The 10658-nt window shown below is 39.1% G+C and overlaps 1 long non-coding RNA gene across 1 annotated transcript; it reads left to right on the forward strand.

Moving 5' to 3' along the window:
- Positions 1 to 1401: 1401 nt before the first annotated feature.
- LOC145534455 (uncharacterized) lies at positions 1402 to 7045 on the forward strand. The gene is made up of 2 exons (XR_014074639.1): positions 1402 to 2257; positions 5623 to 7045. It is a non-coding gene; the product is annotated as an uncharacterized LOC145534455 (long non-coding RNA).
- Positions 7046 to 10658: the final 3613 nt, after the last annotated feature.

The raw sequence follows: 10658 nt of genomic DNA on the forward strand, positions 1-10658 counted from the left end.
GCCGTCTATGGGGTCGCACAGAGTTGGACATGACTGAAGCGACTTAGCAGCAGCAGCAGCAAATAGTGGAAATAAGACAGTACTTATATCTACCACAGTGCATAAGAAAAGACCCAGGACAGGGTCTTCCCTGGGGGTCCAGTGGTTAAGACTTTGCCTTCCAGTGCAGGGGGTACAGGTTCAATTGTTGGTTGGGGAGCCAAGATCTCATATGCCTTGTGGCCAAAGAACCAAAACACAAAACAGAAGCAATATTGTAACAAATTCAATAAAGACTTTTAAAATGGTCCACATCAAAAAAAGATCTTTAAAAAAAGAAAAGAACTAGGACAGAAAGAGAACAAAGACATACTCCAAAAAGCTGCTGGCAAGAGCTAGAAAAGGATTAAAGGGCAGAGAGGAGCCCCAGAGGAACATGTAGCTGATGCTAATTGTACTATAGCCACCAGTGGCCTCACTGAGTTCCTTTCTAGCTGGTATAACTTCTCCCAAAGCAAAGGGTACCAGTTGCCACCCTCCAAGGATGATTCTGTACAGCTCTAGAAGCAAGCATCCCATATATATGTATATATATGTACTGAACTGAAAGAAAGGTGACCAAAATAAGATGGAGATGTTGTCATTAAGAGAGAGAAAATATTTAATTAGCACTAAACAATATGGGAAGGCTTCCCTCGTAGCTTAGTCGGTAAAGAATCTGCCTGCAGTGCCGGTAACCCAGGTTGATCCCTGGGTTGGGAAGATCTCCTGGAGAAGGAAATGGCAACCCACTCCAGTACACTTGCCTGGAAAATTCCAAGGACAGAGGAGCCTGGTGGGCTGTAGTCCATGGGGTCACAAAGAGTCGGGCACGACTGAGTGACTAACACTTCACTTCAAACAATATGGGAAGACCTAGCAGAATGGAGAGAGTTGCTCTTCAAATGCCACTAAGAAGTTATGGAAAAGACAAGCATCTGCATAAACATCAACAGCTCATATGGCATCATGTTGCCTATTAGTTGGAGCAATGATTTCTAGTAGGTCCAAAATAAACTTGTGAATTCTGCCTACATGTGGTCAGGCTGCCTTGGCTTTTTTGCCTTCTCTTGGCAATCTCTGACCTAAATAGCAATTTCATGCCACCTTTTAAGAGTCCAAAGAGCCTTCTTCTCAGGTCTGTCCGTTTCCAAAGAGGACCATGCTCCACAGCTTTCCCCTCCCTCCCAGATTCAAATGCTGAGTACCTAACCGGCAATGTGACAGTATTTGGAGTGGAGACTTTAGGAAGTTGTCAGGTTTAGGTGAGATCATGAGGGTGGAGCACCCTGATGGGATTGTTCAAAATCGCTCAGTCATGTCTGACCCTTTGTGACACCATGGACTGTAGCATGCCAGGCTTCCCTGTCCTTTGCTATCTCCTGGAGTTTGCTCAAATTCATGTCCATTGAGTTGGTGATGCCATCCAACCATCTCATCTTCTGCCGCCCCCTTCTCCTTTTGTCTTCAATCTTTCCCAGCAACAGAGTCTTTTCCAATGAGTCGGCTCTCTGCATCAGGTGGCCAAAGAATTGGAGCTTCAGGTTCAACATCAGTCCTTCCAAAGAATATTCAGGGTTGATTTCCTTTAGGATTGATGGGTTTGATCTCCTTGCAGTCCAAGGAACTCTTGAGTCTTCTCCAGGATCACAATTCTAAAGCATCAGTTCTTTGGCGCTCAGCCTTCTTTATGATCCAACTCTAACGTTCATAACATGACTACTGGAAAAATCATAACTTTGGCTAGACGGACTTTTTGGCAAAGTGATGTCTCTGCTTTTTAATATGCTGTCAAGATTTGTCATAGCTTTCCTGCCAAGGAGCAAGCGTTTTTTATTTTCATGGCTGCAGCCACCATCCAGTTATTTTGGAGCCCAAGAAAATAAGGTCTCTCATTGTTTCCATTTTTTCCCCATCCATTTGCCATGGAATGATGGGACCAGATGCCATGATCTTAGTTTTTTGAATGTTGAATTTTTAAGCCAGCTTTCCCACTCTCCTCTTTTACCTTATTCAAGAGGTTTTTTTAGTTCCTCTTTGCTTTCTGCCATTAGAGTGGTATCGTCTACATAATCTTTTCTAGAGCTGCTTCTTTGTCAAATGAAGACAACTGGCATAAGCTCTGAGAAGAGCAGTTCCCCACTGATCATTTTAGACCCCATGGCATTTATCTCCACCATCATGATAGAAAAACAAGGCTAGCAAATTGACCTTCTGCTTCTACAGCTGCTGACCCCTGGTAAGGAATGTTGGAACAGACATAAGCTAGCCCTGGAGATTTGGACTAGGTCCAACAGCAATACATACAGCTTGTTCTGTGGTTGTCACCCTGTCCTAGGACGGAATGACCAACAGAAACCACCATTTCACATTGGGATGCTCTGAGTCTCTGGTTCTGCTGAGCTGATGCTGGCAGAGTGTCTTTGTAGGAAGAATCAAGTTCACCAGGATATCTGAGGTCAGGTAATCCTGCACCTGGCTAGGGTCACTATCAAAGTGATACCATCTCAGGCATTCCCCTAGGCAAAGAAATCGATTTTGCAACATCTAAAAGGCAACCATCTCTATCTGATTCCTGTCATCTCAGACTTCAAATGTACCTGTAAAGCCACCTTCTAGAGTACATGAAAATCACTCCAAGGTACTTGACAAGATAGGCTCATGCTATTCTGGGATGTCTATTTGCCGTTATTTCAGTCCCTGACCAAAATGTAAATGGCATATAATAGCAACATTGTACTCAAAGAAAAAGGACTTTTCTTCAAACAGTAGGTAAAGGAAAGCAATTTAAATGACAATCCTTTTAACTTTTCCTCACCTCTGCCCAGGCAACTTTGCCCTTGTCCATCTTAATGCTAGCAGAGTGGAACTAATGAAAAGGGAACTCTGAAATAAAGGCAAATTGAATGACTGCGGCAGATGCAGGATGCCTTTAAGAGTTATTTGGACTAAAAATAACTTTGGTAATTCTTACAGATTTCTGAGGAAGCCGTGAAAAACTACCCAGGGTGCAGCGTATTCACAATAAAAATAGGACTTTGGCTTCTGAAAAAGATAGTCCTTAAGTATTGGGAATTGGGAAAATATTTTAAGTAAAATATAACAAAAACCAGGGGTAGCTCCAGGAAAATGTTTTGATATTAAATCTATAAAATTATTGTATATTCAGTTGTGGGAAACAGTGATGAATTTGATCCAGAAAATAATGCTCCTTTAAGTATTAATTTTAGAATTATGTTCTCTAGGAGTCAATCTTAAATATGCAGAACAACTACGGATCATACAGACTTAAAGCAGTGTTTCACAACAAGGGGTTGTTTTGCTTCCCAGGGATATTATAACTTTTTCATTTATTAAATGAGTATTTGTTAACTACCTATGGTAAGGCGAGTGCAGAGAAAAAGCTAGCTGGGCAGTCAGGCAAAGGAAAGGAAATTTATCAGAGGGAAACAAGAGGGTGACTGACCCTTAAGGAGAACCAGAGCCCTCCCTTTTTAATGGGGTCTTTCTTATACCCCACCAATGAAAATTTCTCTGAAGGGGTGGTTAATTTTTAGCCCATAGCTGAGTCCTATGGTCACATAGCCAGAAGTCTGGAATCGGCAGTCTCATATCCTTGAGAAGGTAGGCACCAGTGGGAAAGCAGAATTTGGGCAATTTGGTCAGTCTCAAGGGTCACTGTGATTTTATTCATTGTTTGCAAGGTCAATATGAGGAGCCATTTTAACAGTGAGCCCCCACACAGGCCCTATCACCTACGATGTGTCAGCCCTGGGATGCTGCTGAGCACACAGTGACTGCTCCCCTTGTTGTGATGGAACTTCATATCCAGATAGGAAGAAGGATTTTCTTCAAAGGAATTACTATGCAAGTCACTACTGTAAATGAGGAGGCTTAATTTAGGGGATTATAACACAGTCTATAAATCAGGAAGCCCCTCCAATCAGATGACTTAAATGGTGGGTAGAATTACCCAGGTTAAAAAAAAATCGGAGGTGGGAGAAGAGGTCAAAGAAGTGGTTTAAACAAAATATCATTAGTACTTTTCACCTCTCAGATAGCTTAAAGTTCAGGAAAAAATAAGCATACATGACGAGAATAAAAGTTTTTCCATACACCTCCCAGTTCCCTTAGTACTATTCTTCCAGGTCTCTGGACTTATTCCTGTTGAATTCCTGCCTCCAGAAACCATGACTATGGCATCTTTCAAAAACTTCAGGATGCCCTTTGAATTATTCTTTCTCTTGCTTCCCTTCATTTGTGAGGACATCTAGAGATTACCATATAAATGAAAGAACTTATTTGTTCATCCTAACAAGCATGGTCGGCAGTGACTCTGACTAGATCGGGGAACATGCTGCTGTGAGCACTGGTCTGCCGTCTCTGCTTTAATAGTTGGATGAAGTAAAATTCAGAGAGGAGTTGATGTCTTTTAAGTGTCAGCACAGTATGTGGAAAAGCACAAGCTGTCATGGCAATGGCATTTTATTAGATAGTAAAGATGAGAAAACTCGCTGATTCTCAATAACTATGCCCAGAAAGAAAAATTTTGATGAGATGTTCAAGAATTAAAATATTCCATAAACTGTTTCAGTATTTTAGCATATCAGAGGCTGGTTCTCTTCTTTGGTATAAAATGAGGATGATTTGACTAATTCAATTAGCATCTTATTTTTACCCAAGATTATTAGTTTTGGATACCTTCTACCTGGAATGTTTCCTCAGTGACAATTTTCACTCATTCTCCTTGAAAATATTTTTAGTGTTCTGAATAAACGATAGCTCTAGAGGATTTTCGCTAGGCACATACATACCCACATATGCACAAATAAAACTGCAAAGCAGGAAAATATCTTCTGTTCACCCAGGTGACCATCACTCAGATGTAACTGACATATTCCAAGCTTGGAGATACAAGTACAGCTAGACGGTAGCCCCTCTAAAATCCTAGCTCCCAGAGAGAACTATCTGAATCCTGTCAAAATCAGAAATCATTTCCACTCACAAGGTAGTGAAATAGAGAAGGATATTTTATATCTATATTTTGTGGAAAATTTGAAAGACAATGGATATTACTTAGTCCTCTAAGCAGCAAATCAATGTGAAATGAGACCAAAGCATTTCATAACCTTTGTGCCAAAGGTGGGTTTAAGGAGTCCACATATTATTTGAAAATTTAAAAATATATGTTGCTTTTCCACAAAAGCCTGGGATTAATGAACTCATTTACTCTGTTTCATTTAATAATACCCAAAGATTAAATCAGGAACAATTATTTTCTTACTACTACGTAATACAAATTCTTTAGGTAAATAAATGCTTGACTATGGCATCTGTCAATAGTGTCGTTAGGTGCACAAAAGCATTTACTTTTGATAAAGTCTAATTTATTTTCTTCTATTGTTACCCATGTTATTGGTGTCATATTCCAAGACATCATTGCATATCCAATGTCATGAGACTTTTATCCTATGTTTGCTTCCAAGAGTTGAGTTATTTTTTAATTGGCTTGCTTTTAAAGATTGTTTTCTTTTGCCTATTGATTCAAAGAATTAAAAATTCTCAGTACAGTTTTTAATTTTACTCTAACACTTACTTTCTTAGTGATGCCGAGAAGGATATTCACTCAGCTCAACAGTAATTTCAAAAGCAACAGATACATTTATTAGGGGAATAAGATGACCAAAAGAGCTAGAAGAAAACAGTTTGATACACTGACCTATGTAGTTCATGATGTTTCCCATAGCTATGGGTAAATCTCTTTGCAAATAGATGTTGTACATGAGTCACAAATGGAACACAATATATGAACTGTATCAAGTCACTGTGGATTGAATGGTGGTGAGAAATGAGTTCTATTTGTTAAAGCCGAATATCTGGGAAGCCATTTATTACACTCATTCTGGGTTCAGTTGATGTGGACGTAATGGAACTGAATTACAGAGATGATATTATCCAAACACTTAAGTGCTAATGCATCAGACTACTTAACAAGCTGCTAAACGAGAGATGGCTGCATTTTGGATTTGAGAGCAGAGAAAATTTTAAAAGCCAGTGAAGTTTTTGGTTCTTTATTGCTATATTCCAAAAATGTAAGCCAACTGACATTCTGGTTTCATAGAGGCAATGACAGAGAAGGGAGAGGGTTTAGGGGCTTGATGTTGTCACTGCTTGCAGGCTTCAACGAATATATTCTGCCTTTGTTAAAACCATATTGGTGCTAAGGTGCCAAGACAATTCAATTGAATTGAAATTTAGTTATTTTCAAAAAAAAAGTGCCAGAACAGCTGGATATCCACATGTGAAAGAATGAAGTTGAACCAATACCTAGCACTATCAACAAAACTGACTCTAAATGAATCAATACAGAAAGCAAACTTACTCTTTGAGTAAATCTTCATGATCTTCAATTAGACAAAAGCTTCTTAGAAATAACACCAACTGATGGATCGTGCTGAACCGATACAGAAACTACCCTGAAGGAGCTTCTAAGGGCCAAAGCTGGAGCAATTTGAACAATAAAATAAACAATAATATTATTGCATTGTAAACCCACAGACTAAAATAAATATCCTTGAGTGCATATTGACATTGGTGGTTTAGTCACTCAGTTGTGTCCGACTCTTGCGATCCCATGGGCTGTACCTCGCCAGGCTCCTCTGTCCAAGGGATTTCTCAGCAAGAATGCTGGAGTGGGTTGCCATTTCCTTCTCCAGGGGATCTTTCAAACCCAGGAATTGAACCCAAGTCTCCTGCATTGCAGGCAGATTCTTTACTGACTGAGCTACAAGGGAATCTAAAAATACTCAAAGAAATAATATCAAAACACAGTGACCAATAAAAAAATCAGCAAGTAAGTTGGACTCCATCAAAATTAAAAACTTTTGTGCTCCAAAGGACACCGTCAAGAAAGTGAAAATACAAAACACAAAATGAGGGAAAATATTTGCCGATCATACATCTGAGAAGGGACTTGTATTCAGAACATATAAAAAACTCTTACATAATAAAAAGGCAAATAACCCAACTTAAAAATGGCAAAGAATCGGAGTAGATATTGCTCCAAAAAGATATGCAAATTTCCAATAAGTGCATGAAAAGGTATTCAACATAAGTAGCCATTAGGGAAATGCAAAAACAAATCAAAAAACACTCTGAAATACAAATTTATACCCACTATGATGACTAGAATCAAGATACCAGATACAATCAAGTGTTAGCAAGGATATAAGGTAGAATTCTCATACATTGCTGGTGAAAATATAACATAGTATAGTCATCAAGGGAAAGTTTAGTGGTTCCTCCAATGAGTTAAGCAGGAAGGCATGACAACCCACTCCAGTTTTCTTGCCTGGAAAATCCCATGGACAGAGGCTACAGTCCATAGGGCTGCAAAGAGTTGGACACAACTGAAGCAACTGAGCGTGCACGCATGCAGCAGTGAGTTAAACACAGAGTCACCATATGACAAATCAGTTCCACCTTTAGTGTGTATCCACGAGAAATGAAAATACACGTCCACACAAGAGCGTACACATGGATGTTTACAGCAGCATTATTCATGACAGCCAAAAAAAGAAAACAATCAAGTGGTACATTCATACAATGGAATATTACTCAGCCAATAAAGGGAATGAATTACTGATGCGTGCCGGAACACGGTTGAACCTTGGAAACATTATGCTCAGCGAAAAATGCCAGTCACAAAAGACCACATATTATATGATTACATTTATAGTTGATTCCCAGAATTGTCAAATTTATGTATAGAGAGGGTATATTAATGATTGTCTAGGGCCAGGGTGGAGGGGAGGTGATGGACAGTAACTGTTGGTTTTTTTTGGTGATGAAAGTGTTCTAAAATTGGACTGTGTTCATGGGTGCACAACTGTCAATATATTAAAAACAATGAACTGTTTTCAATATAAATGAGGAAATGGTACAGTCTATGAATTAAATCTCAATGAAGCAGTTAAAGAGAGCTTCTCTGGTGGCTCAGATGGTAACGAATCTTTCTCCAATGTGGGAGACCTGGGTTCGATCCCTGGGTCAGGAAGATCCCTTGGAGAAGGGAATGGCTACCCATTCCAGTATTCTTGCCTGGAGAATTTCATGGACACAGGAACCTGGCGGGCTACAGTCCAGAAGCTATTAAAATTATATTGGTGTTACAAATTTTATCCAGGAATCCTTCTGAAGTTGGGGATGGAGAAGCGGAAATCATGCTTTAAAGTTTAGAACTTAGGGAAAAGTTAATTCATCCCATCTGAATAGTTTCTATTACTTCATTGAGTTTGACAATTAACTGATGTGTTGCTTTACTTCAATGCTTACATTCATTCATTATGCCTGGTTACTGCTATAGCATAGGCACTGGAGATGGAGACAGGAAAAGAATATACTTGCTCTCAAGGTCACCAAATAATAGGGGGAATTACATGCAGTAAGTATGATAGAAACAGGGAATCCATGCAAAAGGACCACAGTGTGGAGGACCTAATTGAGCTCATGTGTGTGTGCGTGTGTGTGTGTGTGTGTATACTTAGAAGTCAGACGTAAAGATGAAGGCGATCAAGAGGACTTGCCTTCAAGGGCAAATGGAGTTTATCAAGTGGTCACAAGAGGACATACACAGCAGAGTGTAGATGATACAGAAGAAGCAAGAGACAAAGCTGAAATTTCTTCCTTTAATACTTATGGATTTCACAGACTGTTGATCTTAGACTGATCATTAGGAAATAAAACAGCACAGTTAACTATGAAGAGTAATTTTTCTAAACATGTTCACAAAAGACTACTTTTGGCCTGAAAAATGGAGGTCTGCACCTTCTGTTTTACCTATACTGACAAGGGTTGTCCTCCACTGAAATATCACAGTATGTAGCCATTTTCTAGACAAGTAAGTTTTATGGAGAGTACCTCTAGGTAAAAAGGAAATGAGTTGGAATTTCTTCCCTGTTACTAACTAGCTATAAACTCTGTGTGACCCATGGTTTCTTGTAAATCACATGAAAATAAAGAGTTAACTGATGTGGTTCTGTAAAGATGAAAGGAATAAAGCATACAAAGTACTTTGTACATAGTAGAACTTCAATACATGGTATCTAGTCTTGTTCTGTTTTTAATATTTTCTTATACAGAAAATATAATTATATATTATATGTAATTATAAAAACATAAATATATATTTTATTATATATGTTATATAAAACATATATAAATATATGTTATTCAACAGGATAGTTCAATCTTACAGCCTTTTCACCTTAAGGAGTATGACCTAGATCATTCAAAGAATCTATTGTTCGCTGACAAATGTAATCAAGGCATAAAGAGATACAAAATTGTTCCTCTGTTACAATAAAAATGCCAGAGCCCAAATGCACAGAGACAAAGCCTAAGGAAAAGCAAACCAAACAGGCAAGGAAAATCAGGCCACATATGAATAAGACAAGACAAGGCAAAAGCTGCTTATAAAACAGGCAGACAATCTAGTTAAGGTGGAGAGCAGGCTGGACTCAGGTCAAGTTCAGCAGAGGTGTTAGGCAACAATTTAGAGCCAGGAAATTAACACAGACTGAAACACAGTAGCTGGAATTTGCTTCCTAAACTAGAACAAACATCTCTTTGGGGACTGATTTCCAGGGAAGAAGGTGTAATATTCTCACGGAGTTTCCATACCGCTTAGCAGACTGACTAATTTGCATAGTTAGAAGGATTTCCACTGTTTAGATGAGATTGAACATATCTATGTATCTACACGGAGAAGGAAATGGCAACCCACTCCAGTATCCTTGCCTGGAGAATCCCAGGGACACAGGAGGCTGGTGGGCTGCCGTCTATGGGGTCGCGCACAGAGTCGGACACGACTGAAGTGACTTAGCAGCAGCACCGTGTATCTACACATATGCACACACTCATATGCACATTCACACATATACTCATGAGACGTTTTTGCCACATACATTGTAAATTCCTTCTGGAGTTAAATAGCGTAAGTGCCATTTCTTTCCACATGTGACTGCTTTTACTGAAACCACTCCTAGTGTTCCCCTCTGTAGCAGCAGTGGTTGGAAAGTTGATAGTTTCTTTCATAGTTCTTGAAAGTGGGTTTTGATGATTTCTGAAATATCTACACTGAAAAGTGGAGAATAGAAAAGTGTCAGTTCCTGCACTTGATTTTCATCACACTTCCAATGGTTTTTCAAAAAGCTCCTCCATGGAGGCAGGAAAAATGCTTGAAAAAACACCTAGATATGCAGAGAGAAGGCACCATTATTACTATCCGTTCAAGTTCCTGCTTGTCCCAAGAATGGTCTTCACTCACAGACCTTCCTTTGTTTAGCCATTTTCTTTCCAAAATAAGTGGAATGAACATCAATGTCCCTCTAATGAATAAAGTATGTCCTCACAGTACGATTTTTTCAGACCTACTTTTAAACTTGCTTCTGAAAAGAAAATTCACTAATCGCTTAGATTATTAGTATTGTCATTAATAAGCATTTGGTATGTCATTAAAAAAAATAGGTCCACTGGATAAAGATTCCATTGAACTTAACGCCAGGGATTGTAACTTATTCCTTCTTGCTGCCCAGTGAATTTAGAGTAATCATTGTAAGAGCGGTTATGAGACACTGGAG

Source organism: Giraffa tippelskirchi, chromosome 14, assembly GCF_054371585.1.
Source record: "Giraffa tippelskirchi isolate mGirTip1 chromosome 14, T2T-mGirTip1v1.2.pri, whole genome shotgun sequence".
Taxonomy (NCBI): Eukaryota; Metazoa; Chordata; class Mammalia; order Artiodactyla; family Giraffidae; genus Giraffa; species Giraffa tippelskirchi.